This window comes from Macaca fascicularis, chromosome 18 (genome assembly GCF_037993035.2).
Source record: "Macaca fascicularis isolate 582-1 chromosome 18, T2T-MFA8v1.1".
Classification (NCBI taxonomy): Eukaryota; Metazoa; Chordata; class Mammalia; order Primates; family Cercopithecidae; genus Macaca; species Macaca fascicularis.
The window spans coordinates 28,779,305-28,799,885 of NC_088392.1; positions in this window are offsets into that span (position 1 = coordinate 28,779,305).

Below are 20,581 nucleotides of genomic sequence, written 5' to 3' on the forward strand. Positions count from 1 at the left end.
ACGAAATACAGATGTAACTGTGTGAGATGAATTAACAGAACACTAAGCAGTTTCTCAGAAAGCTTCTTTCCAGATTTCATCAGAGGATATTTCCTTTTTCACCGTAGCCCTCTATGGGCTTCCAAATATCACTTTGCCAATTCCACAAGAACTATCTTAGCGAAAGGCTTCTTGAGGGGAAAGCTGTAACTCTGTGAGATGATTTCACAGAACACAAAGAAGTTTCTCAGAAAGCTTCTTTCTCTTTGTCATTGGAGGATATTTCCTTTGGCCCTATAGTCTTCTAAGGGATCCGAAATATCTGTTCTCAGATTCCACAGAAATAAGGCTAGCAAAGAGATCCACGAAATACAGATGTAACTCTGTGAGATGAATTAACAGAACACTAAGCAGTTTCTCAGAAACCTTCTTTCCAGATTTCATCTGAGGATATTTCCTTTTTCACCATAGCAATCTATGCGCTTCCAAATATCACTTTGCCAATTCCACAAGAACTGTCTTAGCGATAGGCTTCTTGAGGGGAAAGCTGTAACTCTGTGAGATGATTTCACAGTACACAAAGAAGTTTATCAGAAAGCTTTTTTCTCTTTGTTATCGGAGGATATTTCCTTTGGCCCTATAGTCTTCAAAGGGATCCGAAATATCTGTTTTCAGATTCCACAGAAATAAGGCTACAAAAGAGATCCACGAAATACAGATGTAACTCTCTGAGATGAATTAACAGAACACTAAGCAGTTTCACAGAAACCTTCCTTCCAGATTTCATCTGAGGATATTTCCTTTTTCACCATAGACCTCTATGGGCTTCCAAATATCACTTTGCCAATTCCACAAGAACTTTCTTAGCGAAAGGCTTCTTGAGGGGAAAGCTGTAACTCTGTGAGATGATTTCACAGAACACAAAGAAGTTTCTCAGAAACCTTCTTTCTCTTTTTTATCGGGGAATATTTACTTTGGCCCTATAGTCTTCTAAGGGTTCCGAAATATCTGTTCTCAGATTCCACAGAAATAAGGCTAACAAAGAGATAAACGAAATACAGATGTAACTCTGTGAGATGAATTAACAGAACACTAAGCTGTTTCTCAGAAAGCTTCTTTCCAGATTTCATCTAAGGATATTTCCTTTTTCACCATAGCCCTCTATGGGCTTCCAAATGTCCCTTTGCCAATTCCAGAAGAACTGTCTTAGCGGAAGGCTTCTTGAGGGGAAAGCTGTAACTCTTTGAGATGATTTCACAGAACACAAAGAAGTTTCTCAGAAAGCTTCTTTCTCTTTGTTATCGGAGGATATTTCCTTTGGCCCTATAGTCTTCTAAGGGATCCGAAATACCTGTTCTCAGATTCCACAGAAATAAGGCTAGCAAAGCGATCCACGAAATACAGATGTAACTCTGTGAGATGAATTAACAGAACACTAAGCAGTTTCTCAGAAAGCTTCCTTTCAGATTTCACCTGAGGATATTTTCTTCTTCACCATAGCCCTCTATGGGCTTCCAAATATCACTTTGCCAATTCCACAAGAACTGTCTTAGCGAAAGGCTCCCTGATGGAAAAGCTGTAACTCTGTGAGATGATTACACAGAACACAAGGAAGTTTCTCAGAAAGATTCTTTCTCTTTGTTATCGGAGGATATTTCCTTTGGCCCTATAGTCTTCTAAGGGATCCGAAATATCTGTTCTCAGATTCCACAGAAATAAGGCTAGCAAAGACATCCATCAAATACAGATGTAACTCTGTGAGATGAATTAACAGAACAATAAGCAGTTTCTCAGAAAGCTTCTTTCCAGATTTCATCTGAGGATATTTCCTTTTTCACTATAGCCCTCTATGCGCTTCCAAATATCACTTTGCCAATTCCACAACAACTGTCTTAGCGAAAGGCTTCTTGAGGGGAAAGCTGTAACTCTGTGAGATGATTTCACAGAACACAAAGAAGTTTCTCAGAAAGCTTCTTTCTCTTTGTTATCGGAGGACATTTCCTTTGGCCCTATAATCTTCTAAGGGATCCGAAATATCTGTTCTCAGATTCCACAGAAATGAGGCTAACAAAGAGATCCACGAAATACAGATGTAACTCTGGGAGATGAATTAACAGAACACTAAGCAGTTTCTCAGAAAGCCTCTTTCCAGATTTCATCTGAGAATATTTCCTTTTTCACCGTAGCCCTCTATGGGCTTCCAAATATCACTTTGCCAATTCCACAAGAACTGTCTTATCGAAAGGCTTCCTGAGGGGAAAGCTGTAACTCTGTGAGATGATTTCACAGAACAGAGAGAAGTTTCTCAGAAAGCTTCTTTCTCTTTGTTATCGGTGGATATTTCCTTTGGCCCTAGAGTCTTCAAAGGGATCCGAAATATCTGTTCTCAGATTCCAAAGAAATAAGGCTAGCAAAGAGATCCACGAAATACAGATGTAACTCTGTGAGATGAATTAACAGAACACTAAGCAGCTTCTCAGAACGCTTCTTTCCAGATTTCATCTGAGGATATTTCCTTTTTACCATAGCCCTCTAGGCGCTTCAAAATATCACTTGCCAATTCCACAAGAACTGTCTTAGCGAAAGGCTTCTTGAGGTGAAAGCTGTAACTCTGTGAGATGATTTCACAGAACACAAAGAAGTTTCACAGGAACCTTCTTTCTCTTTGTTATCAGAGGATATTTCCTTTGGCCCTATTGTCTTCTAAGGGATGCGAAATATCTGTTCTCAGATTCCACAGAAATAAGGCTTGCAAAGAGATCCACGAAGTACAGATGTAACTCTGTGAGATGAATAAACAGAACACTAAGCAGTTTCTCAGAAAGTTTCCTTCCAGATTTCATCTGAGTATATTTCCTTTTTCACCATAGCCCACTGTGCGCTTCCAAATATCACTTTGCCAATTCCACAAGAACTGTCTTAGCGAAAGGCTTCTTGAGGGGAAAGCTGAAACTCTGTGAGATGATTTCACAGAACACAAAGAAGTTTCTCAGAAAGATTCTTTCTCTTTGTTATCGGAGGACATTTCCTTTGGCCCTATAATCTTCTAAGGGATCCGAAATATCTGTTCTCAGATTCCACAGAAATAAGGCTAGCAATGAGATCCACGAAATAGAGATGTAACTCGGTGAGATGAATTAACAGAAAACTAAGCAGTTTCTCAGAAAGCTTCTTTCCAGATTTCTTCTGAGAATATTTCCTTTTTCACCGTAGCCCTCTATGGGCTTCCAAATATCACTTTGCCAATTCCAGAAGTACTGTCTTATCGAAAGGCTTCTTGAGGGGAAAGCTGTAACTCTGTGAGATGATTTCACAGAACAGAGAGAAGTTTCTCAGGAAGCTTCTTTCTCTTTGTTATCAGAGGATATTTCCTTTGGCCCTATAGTCTTCAAAGGGATCCGAAATATCTGTTCTCAGATTCCACAGAAATAAGGCTAGCAAAGAGATCCACGAAATACAGATGTAACTCTGTGAGATGAATTAACAGAACACTAAGCAGCTTCTCAGAACGCTTCTTTCCAGATTTCATATGAGGATATTTCCTTTTTACCATAGCCTTCTATGCGCTTCAAAATATCACTTGCCAACTCCACAAGAACTGTCTTATCGAAAGGCTTCTTGAGGGGAAAGCTGTAACTCTGTGAGATGATTTCACAGAACACAAAGAAGTTTCACAGAAACCTTCTTTCTCTTTGTTATCAGAGGATATTTCCTTTGGCCCTATGGTCTTCTAAGGGATGCGAAATATCTGTTCTCAGATTCCACAGAAATAAGGCTTGCCAAGAGATCCACGAAGTACAGATGTAACTCTGTGAGATGAATAAACAGAACACTAAGCAGTTTCTCAGAAAGTTTCCTTCTAGATTTCATCTGAGGATATTTCCTTTTTCACCATAGCCCTCTATGCGCTTCCAAATATCACTCTGCCAATTCCACAAGAACTGTCTTAGCGAAAGGTTTCTTGAGGGGAAAGCTGTAAATCTGTGAGATGATTTCACAGAACAGAGAGAAGTTTCTCAGAAAGCTTCTTTCTCTTTGTTATCGGAGGATATTTCCTTTGGCCCTATAGTCTTCAAAGGGATCCAAAATATCTGTTCTCAGATTCCACAGAAATAAGGCTAGCAAAGAGATCCACGAAATGCAGATGTAACTCTGTGAGATGAATTAACAGAACACTAAGCAGCTTCTCAGAACGCTTCTTTCCAGATTTCATCTGAGCATATTTCCTTTTTACCATAGCCCTCTATGCGCTTCAAAATATCACTTGCCAATTCCACAAGAACTGTCTTAGCGGAAGGCTTCTTGAGGGGAAAGCTGTAACTCTTTGAGATGATTTCACAGAACACAAAGAAGTTTCTCAGAAAGGTTCTTTCTCTTTGTTATCGGAGGATATTTCCTTTGGCCCTATAGTCTTCTAAGGGATCCGAAATACCTGTTCTCAGATTCCACAGAAATAAGGCTAGCAAAGCGATCCACGAAATACAGATGTAACTCTGTGAGATGAATTAACAGAACACTAAGCAGTTTCTCAGAAAGCTTCTTTCCAGATTTCATCTGAGGATATTTCCTTTTTCACCATAGCCCTCTATGCGTTTCCAAATATCACTTTGCCAATTCCACAAGAACTGTCTTAGCGAAAGGCTTCTTGAGGGGAAAGCTGTAACTCTGTGAGATGATTTCACAGAACACAAAGAAGTTTCTCAGAAAGCTTCTTTCTCTTTGTTATCGGAGGATATTTCGGTTGGCCCTATAGTCTTTTGAGTGATCCGAAATATCTGTTCTCAGATTCCACAGAAATAAGGCTAGCAAAGAGATCCACGAAATACAGATGTAACTCTGGGAGATGAATTAACAGAACACTAAGCAGTTTCTCAGAAAGCTTCTTTCCAGATTTCATCTGAGGATATTTCCTTTTTCACCATAGCCCTCTATGCGCTTCCAAATATCACTTTGCCAATTCCACAAGAACTGTCTTAGCGAAAGGCTTCTTGAGGGGAAAGCTGTAACTCTGTTAGATGATTTCACAGAACACAAAGAAGTTTCTCAGAAAGCTTCTTTCTCTTTGTTATCTGAGGAAATTTCCTTTGGCCCTATAATCTTCTAAGGGATCCGAAATATCTGTTCTCAGATTCCACAGAAATAAGGCTAACAAAGAGATCCACGAAATACAGATGTAACTCTGTGATGAATTAACAGAACACTAAGCAGATTCTCAGAAAGCCTCTTTCCAGATTTCATCTGAGAATATTTGCTTTTTCACCGTAGCCCTCTATGGGCTTCCAAATATCACTTTGCCAATTCCACAAGAACTGTCTTATCGAAAGGCTTCCTGAGGGGAAAGCTGTAACTCTGTGAGATGATTTCACAGAACAGAGAGAAGTTTCTCAGAAAGCTTCTTTCTCTTTGTTATCGGTGGATATTTCCTTTGGCCCTAGAGTCTTCAAAGGGATCCGAAATATCTGTTCTCAGATTCCACAGAAATAAGGCTAGCAAAGTGATCCACGAAATACAGATGTAAAGCAGTGAGATGAATTAACAGAACACTAAGCAGCTTCTCAGAACGCTTCTTTCCAGATTTCATCTGAGGATATTTCCTTTTTACCATAGCCCTCTATGCGCCTCAAAATATCAGTTGCCAATTCCACAAGAACTGTCTTAGCGAAAGGCTTCTTGAGGTGAAAGCTGTAACTCTGTGAGATGACTTCACAGAACACAAAGAAGTTTCACAGAAACCTTCTTTCTCTTTGTTATCAGAGGATATTTCCTTTGGCCCTATTGTCTTCTAAGGGATGCGAAATATCTGTTCTCAGATTCCACAGAAATAAGGCTTGCAAAGAGATCCACGAAGTACAGATGTAACTCTGTGAGATGAATAAACAGAACACTAAGCAGTTTCTCAGAAAGTTTCCTTCCAGATTTCATCTGAGTATATTTCCTTTTTCACCATAACCCACTATGCGCTTCCAAATATCACTTTGCCAATTCCACAAGAACTGTCTTAGCGAAAGGCTTCTTGAGGGGAAAGCTGAAACTCTGTGAGATGATTTCACAGAACACAAAGAAGTTTCTCAGAAAGATTCTTTCTCTTTGTTATCGGAGGACATTTCCTTTGGCCCTATAATCTTCTAAGGGATCCGAAATATCTGTTCTCAGATTCCACAGAAATAAGGCTAGCAATGTGATCCACGAAATACAGATGTAACTCTGTGAGATGAATTAACAGAACACTAAGCAGTTTCTCAGAAAGCTTCTTTCCAGATTTCTTCTGAGAATATTTCCTTTTTCACCGTAGCCCTGTATGGGCTTCCAAATATCACTTTGCCAATTCCACAAGAACTGTCTTATCGAAAGGCTTCTTGAGGGGAAAGCTGTAACTCTGTGAGATGATTTCACAGAACAGAGAGAAGTTTCTCAGAAAGCTTCTTTCTCTTTGTTATCTGAGGAAATTTCCTTTGGCCCTATAATCTTCTAAGGGATCCGAAATATCTGTTCTCAGATTCCACAGAAATAAGGCTAACAAAGAGATCCACGAAATACAGATGTAACTCTGTGAGATGAATTAACAGAACACTAAGCAGTTTCTCAGAAAGCCTCTTTCCAGATTTCATCTGAGAATATTTCCTTTTTCACCGTAGCCCTCTATGGGCTTCCAAATATCACTTTGCCAATTCCACAAGAACTGTCTTATCGAAAGGCTTCCTGAGGGGAAAGCTGTAACTCTGTGAGATGATTTCACAGAACAGAGAGAAGTTTCTCAGAAAGCTTCTTTCTCTTTGTTATCGGTGGATATTTCCTTTGGCCCTAGAGTCTTCAAAGGGATCCGAAATATCTGTTCTTAGATTCCACAGAAATAAGGCTAGCAAAGAGATCCACGAAATACAGATGTAACTCTGTGAGATGAATTAACAGAACACTTAGCAGTTTCTCAGAAAGCTTCCTTTCAGATTTCATCTGAGGATATTTTCTTCTTCACCATAGCCCTCTATGGGCTTCCAAATATCACTTTGCCAATTCCACAAGAACTGTCTTAGCGAAAGGCTCCCTGAGGGAAAAGCTGTAACTCTGTGAGATGATTTCACAGAACACAAGGAAGTTTCTCAGAAAGATTCTTTCTCTTGTTATCGGAGGATATTTCCTTTGGCCCTATAGTCTTCTAAGGGATCCGAAATATCTGTTCTCAGATTCCACAGAAATAAGGCTAGCAAAGACAACCATCAAATACAGATGTAACTCTGTGAGATGAATTAACAGAACAATAAGCAGTTTCTCAGAAACTTCTTTCCAGATTTCATCTGAGGATAATTCCTTTTTCATTATAGCCCTCTATGCGCTTCCAAATATCACTTTGCCAATTCCACAACAACTGTCTTAGCGAAAGGCTTCTTGAGGGGTAAGCTGTAACTCTGTGAGATGGTTTCACAGAACACAAAGAAGTTTCTCAGAAAGCTTCTTTCTCTTTGTTATCGGAGGACATTTCCTTTGGCCCTATAATCTTCTAAGAGATCCGAAATATCTGTTCTCAGATTCCACAGAAATGAGGCTAACAAAGAGATCCACGAAATACAGATGTAACTCTGGGAGATGAATTAACAGAACACCAAGCAGTTTCTCAGAAAGCCTCTTTCCAGATTTCATCTGAGAATATTTCCTTTTTCACCGTAGCCCTGTATGGGCTTCCAAATATCACTTTGCCAATTCCACAAGAACTGTCTTATCGAAAGGCTTCTTGAGGGGAAAGCTGTAACTCTGTGAGATGATTTCAGAGAACAGAGAGAAGTTTCTCAGAAAGCTTCTTTCTGTTTGTTATCGGAGGATATTTCCTTTGGCCCTATAGTCTTCAAAGGGATCCGAAGTATCTGTTCTCAGATTCCACAGAAATAAGGCTAGCAAAGAGATCCACGAAATGCAGATGTAACTCTGTGAGATGAATTAACAGAACACTCAGCAGCTTCTCAGAACGCTTCTTTCCAGATTTCATCTGAGCATATTTCCTTTTTACCATAGCCCTCTATGCGCTTCAAAATATCTCTTGCCAATTCCACAAGAACTGTCTTAGCGAAAGGCTTCTTGAGGTGAAAGCTGTAACTCTGTGAGATGATTTCACAGAACACAAAGAAGTTTCTCAGAAAGATTCTTTCTCTTTGTTATCGGAGGATATTTCCTTTGGCCCTATATTCTTCTAAGGGATCCGAAATACCTATTCTCAGATTCCACAGAAATAAGGCTAGCAAACCGATCCACGAAATACAGATGTAACACTGTGAGATGAACTAACAGAACACTAAGCTGTTTATCAGAAAGCATCTTTCCAGATTTCATCTGAGGATATTTCCTTTTTCAACATAGCCCTCTATGCGCTTCCAAATATCACTTTGCCAATTCCACAACAACTGTCTTAGCGAAAGGCTTCTTGAGGGGAAAGCTGTTACTCTCTGGGATGATTTCACAGAACACAAAGAAGTTTCTCAGAAAGCTTCTTTCTCTTTGTTATCGGAGGATATTTCCTTTGGCCCTAGAGTCTTCAAAGGGATCCGAAATATCTGTTCTCAGATTCCACAGAAATAAGGCTAGCAAAGAGATCCACGAAATACAGATGTAAAGCAGTGAGATGAATTAACAGAACACTAAGCAGCTTCTCAGAACGCTTCTTTCCAGATTTCATCTGAGGATATTTCCTTTTTACCATAGCCCTCTATGCGCCTCAAAATATCAGTTGCCAATTCCACAAGAACTGTCTTAGCGAAAGGCTTCTTGAGGTGAAAGCTGTAACTCTGTGAGATGACTTCACAGAACACAAAGAAGTTTCACAGAAACCTTCTTTCTCTTTGTTATCAGAGGATATTTCCTTTGGCCCTATTGTCTTCTAAGGGATGCGAAATATCTGTTCTCAGATTCCACAGAAATAAGGCTTGCAAAGAGATCCACGAAGCACAGATGTAACTCTGTGAGATGAATAAACAGAACACTAAGCAGTTTCTCAGAAAGTTTCCTTCCAGATTTCATCTGAGTATATTTCCTTTTTCACCATAGCCCACTATGCGCTTCCAAATATCACTTTGCCAATTCCACAAGAACTGTCTTAGCGAAAGGCTTCTTGAGGGGAAAGCTGAAACTCTGTGAGATGATTTCACAGAACACAAAGAAGTTTCTCAGAAAGATTCTTTCTCTTTGTTATCGGAGGACATTTCCTTTGGCCCTATAATCTTCTAAGGGATCCGAAATATCTGTTCTCAGATTCCACAGAAATAAGGCTAGCAATGAGATCCACGAAATACAGATGTAACTCTGTGAGATGAATTAACAGAACACTAAGCAGTTTCTCAGAAAGCTTCTTTCCAGATTTCTTCTGAGTATATTTCCTTTTTCACCGTAGCCCTGTATGGGCTTCCAAATATCACTTTGCCAATTCCACAAGAACTGTCTTATCGAAAGGCTTCTTGAGGGGAAAGCTGTAACTCTGTGAGATGATTTCACAGAACAGAGAGAAGTTTCTCAGAAAGCTTCTTTCTCTTTGTTATCTGAGGAAATTTCCTTTGGCCCTATAATCTTCTAAGGGATCCGAAATATCTGTTCTCAGATTCCACAGAAATAAGGCTAACAAAGAGATCCACGAAATACAGATGTAACTCTGTGAGATGAATTAACAGAACACTAAGCAGTTTCTCAGAAAGCCTCTTTCCAGATTTCATCTGAGAATATTTCCTTTTTCACCGTAGCCCTCTATGGGCTTCCAAATATCACTTTGCCAATTCCACAAGAACTGTCTTATCGAAAGGCTTCCTGAGGGGAAAGCTGTAACTCTGTGAGATGATTTCACAGAACAGAGAGAAGTTTCTCAGAAAGCTTCTTTCTCTTTGTTATCGGTGGATATTTCCTTTGGCCCTAGAGTCTTCAAAGGGATCCGAAATATCTGTTCTCAGATTCCACAGAAATAAGGCTAGCAAAGAGATCCACGAAATACAGATGTAACTCTGTGAAATGAATTAACAGAACACTAAGCAGCTTCTCAGAACGCTTCTTTCCAGATTTCATCTGAGGATATTTCCTTTTTACCATAGCCCTCTATGCGCCTCAAAATATCAGTTGCCAATTCCACAAGAACTGTCTTAGCGAAAGGCTTCTTGAGGTGAAAGCTGTAACTCTGTGAGATGACTTCACAGAACACAAAGAAGTTTCACAGAAACCTTCTTTCTCTTTGTTATCAGAGGATATTTCCTTTGGCCCTATTGTCTTCTAAGGGATCCGAAATATCTGTTCTCAGATTCCACAGAAATAAGGCTTGCAAAGAGATCCACGAAGTACAGATGTAACTCTGTGAGATGAATAAACAGAACACTAAGCAGTTTCTCAGAAAGTTTCCTTCCAGATTTCATCTGAGTATATTTCCTTTTTCACCATAGCCCACTATGCGCTTCCAAATATCACTTTGCCAATTCCACAAGAACTGTCTTAGCGAAAGGCTTCTTGAGGGGAAAGCTGAAACTCTGTGAGATGATTTCACAGAACACAAAGAAGTTTCTCAGAAAGATTCTTTCTCTTTGTTATCGGAGGACATTTCCTTTGGCCCTATAATCTTCTAAGGGATCCGAAATATCTGTTCTCAGATTCCACAGAAATAAGGCTAGCAATGAGATCCACGATATACAGATGTAACTCTGTGAGATGAATTAACAGAACACTAAGCAGTTTCTCAGAAAGCTTCTTTCCAGATTTCTTCTGAGAATATTTCCTTTTTCACCGTAGCCCTCTATGGGCTTCCAAATATCACTTTGCCAATTCCACAAGAACTGTCTTATCGAAAGGCTTCTTGAGGGGAAAGCTGTAACTCTGTGAGATGATTTCACAGAACAGAGAGAAGTTTCTCAGAAAGCTTCTTTCTCTTTGTTATCGGAGGATATTTCCTTTGGCCCTATAGTCTTCAAAGGGATCCGAAATATCTGTTCTCAGATTCCACAGAAATAAGGCTAGCAAAGAGATCCACGAAATACAGATGTAACTCTGTGAGATGAATTAACAGAACACTAAGCAGCTTCTCAGAACGCTTCTCTCCAGATTTCATATGAGGATATTTCCTTTTTACCATAGCCTTCTATGCGCTTCAAAATATCACCTGCCAATTCCACAAGAACTGTCTTATCGAAAGGCTTCTTGAGGGGAAAGCTGTAACTCTGTGAGATGATTTCACAGAACACAAAGAAGTTTCACAGAAACCTTCTTTCTCTTTGTTATCAGAGGATATTTCCTTTGGCCCTATTGTCTTCTAAGGGATGCGAAATATCTGTTCTCAGATTCCACAGAAATAAGGCTTGCCAAGAGATCCACGAAGTACAGATGTAACTCTGTGAGATGAATAAACAGAACACTAAGCAGTTTCTCAGAAAGTTTCCTTCTAGATTTCATCTGAGGATATTTCCTTTTTCACCATAGCCCTCTATGCGCTTCCAAATATCACTTTGCCAATTCCACAAGAACTGTCTTAGTGAAAGGCTTCTTGAGGGGAAAGCTGTAACTCTGTGAGATGATTTCACAGAACACAAAGAAGCTTCTCAGAAACCTTCTTTCTCTTTGTTATCGGAGGATATTTCCTTTGGCCCTATAGTCTTCTAAGGGATTATAAATATCTGTTCTCAGATTCCACGGAAATAAGGCTAGCAAAGAGATGCACGAAATACAGATGTAACTCTGTGAGTTGAATTTACAGAACACTAAGCAGTTTCTCAGAAAGCTTCTTTCCAGATTTCATCTGAGGATATTTCCTTTTTCTCCATAACCCTCTATGGGCTTCCAAATATCACTTTGCCAATTCCAGAAGAACTGTCTTAGCGAAAGGCTTCTCGAGGGGAAAGCTGTAACTCTGTGAGATGATTTCACAGAACACAAAGAAGTTTCTCAGAAACCTTCTTTCTCTTTTTTATCGGGGAATATTTACTTTGTCCCTATAGTCTTCTAAGGGTTCCGAAATATCTGTTCTCAGATTCCACAGAAATAAGGCTAGCAAAGAGATAAACGAAATACAGATGTAACTCTGTGAGCTGAATTAACAGAACACTAAGCTGTTTCTCAGAAAGCTTCTTTCCAGATTTCATCTAAGGATATTTCCTTTTTCACCATAGCCCTCTATGGGCTTCCAAATGTCACTTTGCCAATTCCAGAAGAACTGTCTTAGCGGAAGGCTTCTTGAGGGGAAAGCTGTAACTCTTTGAGATGATTTCACAGAACACAAAGAAGTTTCTCAGAAAGCTTCTTTCTCTTTGTTATCGGAGGATATTTCCTTTGGCCCTATAGTCTTCTAAGGGATCCGAAATACCTGTTCTCAGATTCCACAGAAATAAGGCTAGCAAAGCGATCCACGAAATGCAGATGTAACTCTGTGAGATGAATTAACAGAACACTAAGCAGTTTCTCAGAAAGCTTCTTTCCAGATTTCATCTGAGGATATTTCCTTTTTTACCATAGCCCTCTATGCGCTTCCAAATATCACTTTGCCAATTCCACAAGAACTGTCTTAGCGAAAGGCTTCTTGAGGGGAAAGCTGTAACTCTGTGAGACGATTTCACAGAACACAAAGAAGTTTCTCAGAAAGCTTCTTTCTCTTTGTTATCGGAGGATACTCCTTTTGGCTTTAGAGTCTTCATAGGGATCCGAAATATCTGTTCTCAGATTCCACAGAAATAAGGCTAGCAAAGAGATCCACGAAATACAGATGTAACTCTGTGAGATGAATTAACAGAACACTAAGCAGTTTCCCAGAAAGCTTCTTTCCAGATTTCATCAGAGGATATTTCCTTTTTCACCATAGCCCTCTATGGGCTTCCAAATATCACTTTGCCAATTCCACAAGAACTGTCTTAGCGAAAGGCTTCTTGAGGGGAAAGCTGTAACTCTGTGAGATTATTTCACAGTACACAAAGAAGTTTATCAGAAACCTTCTTTCTCTTTGTTATCGGAGGATATTTCCTTTGGCCCTATAGTCTTCAAAGGGATCCGAAATATCTGTTTTCAGATTCCACAGAAATAAGGCTACAAAAGAGATCCACGAAATACAGATGTAACTCTCTGAGATGAATTAACAGAACACTAAGCAGTTTCACAGAAACTTTCCTTCCAGATTTCATCTGAGGATATTTCCTTTTTCACCATAGCCCTCTATGGGCTTCCAAATATCACTTTGCCAATTCCACAAGAACTTTCTTAGCGAAAGGCTTCTTGAGGGGAAAGCTGTAACTCTGTGAGATGATTTCACAGAACACAAAGAAGTTTCTCAGAAAGCTTCTTTCTCTTTGTTATCGGAGGATATTTCCTTTGGCCCTATAGACTTCTAAGTGATCCGAAATATCTGTTCTTAGATTCCACAGAAATAAGGCTAGCAAAGAGATCCACGAAATACAGATGTAACTCTGGGAGATGAATTAACAGAACACCAAGCAGTTTCTCAGAAAGCTTCCTTTCAGATTTCATCTGAGGATATTTTCTTCTTCACCATAGCCCTCTATGGGCTTCCAAATATCACTTTGCCAATTCCACAAGAACTGTCTTAGCGAAAGGCTCCCTGAGGGAAAAGCTGTAACTCTGTGAGATGATTTCACAGAACACAAGGAAGTTTCTCAGAAAGATTCTTTCTCTTGTTATCGGAGGATATTTCCTTTGGCCCTATAGTCTTCTAAGGGATCCGAAATATCTGTTCTCAGATTCCACAGAAATAAGGCTAGCAAAGACAACCATCAAATACAGATGTAACTCTGTGAGATGAATTAACAGAACAATAAGCAGTTTCTCAGAAACTTCTTTCCAGATTTCATCTGAGGATATTTCCTTTTTCATTATAGCCCTCTATGCGCTTCCAAATATCACTTTGCCAATTCCACAACAACTGTCTTAGCTAAAGGCTTCTTGAGGGGTAAGCTGTAACTCTGTGAGATGATTTCACAGAACACAAAGAAGTTTCTCAGAAAGCTTCTTTCTCTTTGTTATCGGAGGACATTTCCTTTGGCCCTATAATCTTCTAAGAGATCCGAAATATCTGTTCTCAGATTCCACAGAAATGAGGCTAACAAAGAGATCCACGAAATACAGATGTAACTCTGGGAGATGAATTAACAGAACACCAAGCAGTTTCTCAGAAAGCCTCTTTCCAGATTTCATCTGAGAATATTTCCTTTTTCACCGTAGCCCTGTATGGGCTTCCAAATATCACTTTGCCAATTCCACAAGAACTGTCTTATCGAAAGGCTTCTTGAGGGGAAAGCTGTAACTCTGTGAGATGATTTCAGAGAACAGAGAGAAGTTTCTCAGAAAGCTTCTTTCTGTTTGTTATCGGAGGATATTTCCTTTGGCCCTATAGTCTTCAAAGGGATCCGAAGTATCTGTTCTCAGATTCCACAGAAATAAGGCTAGCAAAGAGATCCACGAAATGCAGATGTAACTCTGTGAGATGAATTAACAGAACACTCAGCAGCTTCTCAGAACGCTTCTTTCCAGATTTCATCTGAGCATATTTCCTTTTTACCATAGCCCTCTATGCGCTTCAAAATATCTCTTGCCAATTCCACAAGAACTGTCTTAGCGAAAGGCTTCTTGAGGTGAAAGCTGTAACTCTGTGAGATGATTTCACAGAACACAAAGAAGTTTCTCAGAAAGATTCTTTCTCTTTGTTATCGGAGGATATTTCCTTTGGCCCTATATTCTTCTAAGGGATCCGAAATACCTATTTTCAGATTCCACAGAAATAAGGCTAGCAAACCGATCCACGAAATACAGATGTAACACTGTGAGATGAACTAACAGAACACTAAGCTGTTTATCAGAAAGCATCTTTCCAGATTTCATCTGAGGATATTTCCTTTTTCAACATAGCCCTCTATGCGCTTCCAAATATCACTTTGCCAATTCCACAACAACTGTCTTAGCGAAAGGCTTCTTGAGGGGAAAGCTGTTACTCTCTGGGATGATTTCACAGAACACAAAGAAGTTTCTCAGAAAGCTTCTTTCTCTTTGTTATCGGAGGATATTTCCTTTGGCCCTATAGTCTTCTAAGGGATTAGAAATATCTGTTCTCAGATTCCACAGAAATAAGGGTAGCAAAGAGATCCACGAAATACAGTTGTAACTGTGTGAGATGAATTAACAGAACACTAAGCAGTTTCTCAGAAAGCTTCTTTCCAGATTTCATCTGAGGATATTTCCTTTTTCACTATAGCCCTCTATGGGCTTCCAAATATCACTTTGCCAATTCCAGAAGAACTGTCTTAGCGAAAGGGTTCTTGAGGGGAAAGCTGTAATTCTGTGAGATGATTTCACAGAACACAAAGAAGTTTCTCAGAAACCTTCTTTCTCTTTGTTATCGGAGAATATTTCCTTTGGCCCTATAGTCTTCTAAGGGATCCGAAATATCTGTTCTCAGATTCCACAGAAATAAGGCTAGCAAAGAGATAAACGAAATACTGATGTAACTCTGTGAGATGAATTAACAGAACACTAAGCAGTTTCTCAGAAAGCCTCTTTCCAGATTTCATCTGAGAATATTTTCTTTTTCACCGTAGCCCTCTATGGGCTTCCAAATATCACTTTGCCAATTCCAGTAGAACTGTCTTAGTGAAAGGCTTCTGGAGCGGAAAGCTGTAACTCTGTGAGATGAATTCACACGACACAAAGAAGTGTCTCAGAAAGCTTCTTTCTCTTTGTTATCGGAGGATATTTCCTTTGGCCCTATAGTCTTCAAAGCGATCCGAAATATCTGTTCTCAGATTCCACAGGAATAAGTCTAGCAAAGAGATCCACGAAATACAGATGTAACTCTGGGAGATGAATTAACAGAACACTAAGCAGTTTCTCAGAAAGCTTATTTCCAGATTTCATCGGAGGATATTTCCTTTTTCACTTAGCCTTCTATGGGCTTCCAAATACCACTTTGCCAATTCCACAAGAACTGTCTTAGCGAAAGGCTTCTTGAGGGGAAAGCTGTAACTCTGTGAGATGATTTCACAGAACCCAAAGAAGTTTCTCAGAAAGCTTCTTTCTCTTTGTTATCGGAGGATATTTCCTTTGGCCCTATAGTGTAAAAAGCGATCCGAAATATCTGTTCTCAGATTCCACTGAAATAAGGCTAGCAAAGAGATCCACGAAAAACAGATGTAACTCTGTGAGATGAATTAATAGAACACTAAGCAGTTTCTCAGAAAGCTTCTTTCCAGATTTCATCCGAGGAAATTTCCTTTTTCACCGTAGCCCTCTATGGGCTTCCAAATATTACTTTGCCAATTCCACAAGAACTGTCTTAGCGAAAGGCTTCTTGAGGGGAAAGCTGTAACTCTGTGAGATGACTTCACAGAACACAAACAAGTTTCTCAGAAAGCTTCTTTCTCTTTGTTATCGTAGGATATTTCCTTTGGCCCTATAGTCTTCAAAGCGATCCGAAATATCTGTTCTCAGATTCCACAGGAATAAGTCTAGCAAAGAGGTCCACGAAATACAGATGTAACTCTGTGAGATGAATAAACAGAACACTAAGCAGTTTCTCAGAAAGCTTCTTTCCTGATTTCTTCGGAGGATATTTCCTTTTTCACCATAGCCCTCTATGGGCTTCCAAATATCACTTTGCCAATTCCGCAAGAACTGTCTTAGCGAAAGGCTTCTTGAGGCTAAAGCTGTAACTCTGTGAGATGATTTCACAGAACACAAAGAAGTTTCTCAGAAAGCTTCTTTCTCTTTGTTATCGGAGGATATTTCCTTTGGCCCTATAGTCTTCTTAGGGATCCGAAATATCTGTTCTCAGATTCCACAGAAATAAGGCTAGCAAAGAGATCCACGAAATACAGATGTAACTCTGTGAGATGAATTAACAGAACACTAAGCAGCTTCTCAGAACGCTTCTTTCCAGATTTCATCTGAGGATATTTCCTTTTTACCATAGCCCTCTATGTGCTTCAAAATATCACTTGCCAATTCCACAAGAACTGTCTTAGCGAAAGGCTTCTTGAGGGGAAAGCTGTAACTCTGTGAGATGATTTCACAGAACACAAAGAAGTTTCACAGAAACCTTCTTTCTCTTTGTTATCAGAGGATATTTTCTTTGGCCCTATTGTCTTCTAAGGGATGCGAAATATCTGTTCTCAGATTCCACAGAAATAAGGCTTGCCAAGAGATCCACGAAGTACAGATGTAACTCTGTGACATGAATAAACAGAACACTAAGCAGTTTCTCAGAAAGTTTCCTTCCAGATTTCATCTGAGGATATTTCCTTTTTCACCATAGCCCTCTATGCGCTTCCAATTATCACTTTGCCAATTACACAAGAACTGTCCTAGCGAAAGGCTTCTTGAGCGGAAAGCTGTAACTCTGTGAGATGATTTCACAGAACACAAAGAAGTTTCTCAGAAAGCTTCTTTCTCTTTGATATCGGAGGACATTTCCTTTGGCCCTATAATCTTCTAAGGGATCCGAAATATCTGTTCTCTGATTCCACAGAAATAAGGCTAGCAAGGAGATCCACGAAATACAGATGTAACTCTGTGAGATGAATTAACAGAACACTAAGCAGTTTCTCAGAAAGCCTCTTTCCAGATTTCATCTGAGAATATTTCCTTTTTCACCGTAGCCCTCCATGGGCTTCCAAATATCACTTTGCCAATTCCACAAGAACTGTCTTATCGAAAGGCTTCTTGAGGGGAGAGCTGTAACTCTGTGAGATGATTTCACAGAACACAAAGAAGTTTCTCAGAAAGCTTCTTTCTCTTTGTTATCGGAGGATATTTCCTTTGGCCCTAGAGTCTTCAAAGGGATCCGAAATATCTGTTCTCAGATTCCACAGAAATAAGGCTAGCAAAGAGATCCACGAAATACAGATGTAACTCTGTGAGATGAATTAACAGAACACTAAGCAGTTTCTCAGAAAGCTTCTTTCCAGATTTCATCTGAGGATATTTCCTTTTTCTCCATAACCCTCTATGGGCTTCCAAATATCACTTTGCCAATTCCAGAAGAACAGTCTTAGCGAAAGGCTTCTTGAGGGGAAAGCTGTAACTCTGTGAGATGATTTCACAGAACACAAAGAAGTTTCTCAGAAACCTTCTTTCTCTTTTTTAACGGGGAATATTTCCTTTGGCCCTATAGTCTTCTAAGGGTTCCGAAATATCTGTTCTCAGATTGCACAGAAATAAGGCTAGCAAAGAGATAAACGAAATACAGATGTAACTTTGTGAGATGAATTAACAGAACACTAAGCTATTTCTCAAAAAGCTTCTTTCCAGATTTCATCTAAGGATATTTCCTTTTTCACCATAGCCCTCTATGGGCTTCCAAATGTCACTTTGCCAATTCCACAAGAACTGTCTTAGCGAAAGGCTTCTTGAGGGGAAAGCTGTAACTCTGTGAGATGATTTCACAGAACACAAAGAATTTTCTCAGAAAACTTCTTTCTCTTTGTTATCGGAGGAGATTTCCGTTGGCCCTATAATCTTCTAAGGGATCCGAAATATCTGTTCTTAGATTCCACAGAAATACGGCTAGCGAAGAGATCCACGAAATACAGACGTAACTATGTGAGATGAATTAACAGAACACTAAGCAGTTTCTCAGAAAGCCTCTTTCCAGATTTCATCAGAGAATATTTCATTTTTCACCGTAGCCCTCTATGGGCTTCCAAATATTACTTTGCCAATTCCACAAGAACTGTATTAGCGAAAGGCTTCTTGAGGGGAAACCTCTAACTCTGTGAGATGATTTCACAGAACACAGAGAAGTTTCTCAGAAAGCTTCTTTCTCTTTGTTATCGGAGGATATTTCCTTTGGCCCTATAGTCTTCAAAGGGATCCGAAATATCTGTTCTCAGATTCCCAGAAATAAGGCTAGCAAAGACATCCACGAAATACAGATGTAACTCTGTGAGATGAATTAAAGGAACGCTAAGCAGATTCTCGGAATGCTTCTTTCCAGATTTCATCTGAGGATATTTCCTTTTTCACCATAGCCCTCTATGCGCTTCCAAATATCACTTGCCAATCCCTCAAGAACTGTCTTAGCGAAAGGCTTCTTCAGGGGAAAACTGTAACTCTGTGAGATGATTTCACAGAACACAAAGAAGTTTCTCAGAAACCTTCTTTCACTTTGTTCTCAGAGGTTATTTCCTTTGGCTCTATAGTCTTCTAAGGGATGCGAAATATCTGTTCTCAGATTCCACAGAAATAAGTCTAGCAAAGAGATCCACGAAATATAGATGTAACTCCGTGAGATGAATTAAGAGAACACTAAGCAGTTTCTCAAAAAGATTCTTTCCAGATTTCATCTGAGGATATTTCCTTTTTCACCATAGCCTTCTAAGGGCTTCCAAATATCACTTTGCCAATTCCACAAGAACTATCTTAGCGAAAGGCTTCTTCAGGGGAAAGCTGTAACTCTGTGAAATGAATTCACAGGACACAAAGAAGTTTCTCAGAAAGCTTCTTTCTCTTTGTTATCGGAGGATATTTCCGTTTACCCTATAGTCTTCTAAGGGATCCGATATATCTGTTCTCAGATTCTACAGAAATAAGGCTAGGAAAGAGATCGACGAAATACAGATGTAACTCTGTGAGATGAATTAAGAGAACACTAAGCAGTTTCTCAGAAAGCTTCTTTCCAGATTTCATCTGAGGATATTTCCTTTTTCACCATAGCCCTCTATTTGATTCCAAATATCACTATGCCAATTCCACAAGAACTGTCTTTGCGAAAGGCTTCTTCAGGGGAAAGCTGTAACTCTGTGAGATGATTTCACAGAACACAAAGAAGTGTCTCAGAAAGCTTCTTTCTCTTTTTTATCGGAGGACATTTCCTTGGGCCCTCTAATCTTCTAAGGGATCCCAAATATCTGTTCTCAGATTCCACAGAAATAAGGCTAGCAAAGGGATCCACGAAATACAGATGTAACTCTGTGAGATGAATTAACAGAACACTAAGCAGTTTCTCAGAATGCTTCTTTCCAGATTTCATCTGAGGATATTTCCTTTTTTACCATAGCCCTCTATGCGCTTCAAAATATCACTTGCTAATTCCACAAGAACTGTCTTAGCGAAAGGCTTCTTGAGGGGAAAGCTGTAACTCTGTGAGATGATTTCACAGAACACAAAGAAGTTTCTCAGTATCCTTCTTTCTCTTTGTTATCAGAGGATATTTCCTTTGGCCCTATTGTCTTCTAAGGGATGCGAAATATCTGTTCTCAGATTCCACAGAAATAAGGCTAGCAAAGACATCCACGAAGTACAGATGTAACTCTGTGAGATGAATTAACAGAACACTAAGCAGTTTCTCAGAAAGCTTCTTTCCAGATTTCATCTGAGGATATTTCCTTTTTCACCATAGACCTCTATGCGCTTCCAAATATCACTTTGCCAATTCCACAAGAACTGTCTTAGCGAAAGGCTTCTTGAAGGGAAAGCTGTAACTCTGTGAGATGATTTCACAGAACACAAAGAAGTTTCTCAGAAAACTTCTTTCTCTTTGTTATCGGAGGAGATTTCCTTTGGCCCTATAATCTTCTAAGGGATCCGAAATATCTGTTCTTAGATTCCACAGAAATAAGGCTAGCAAAGAGATCCACGAAATACAGATGTAACTATGTGAGATGAA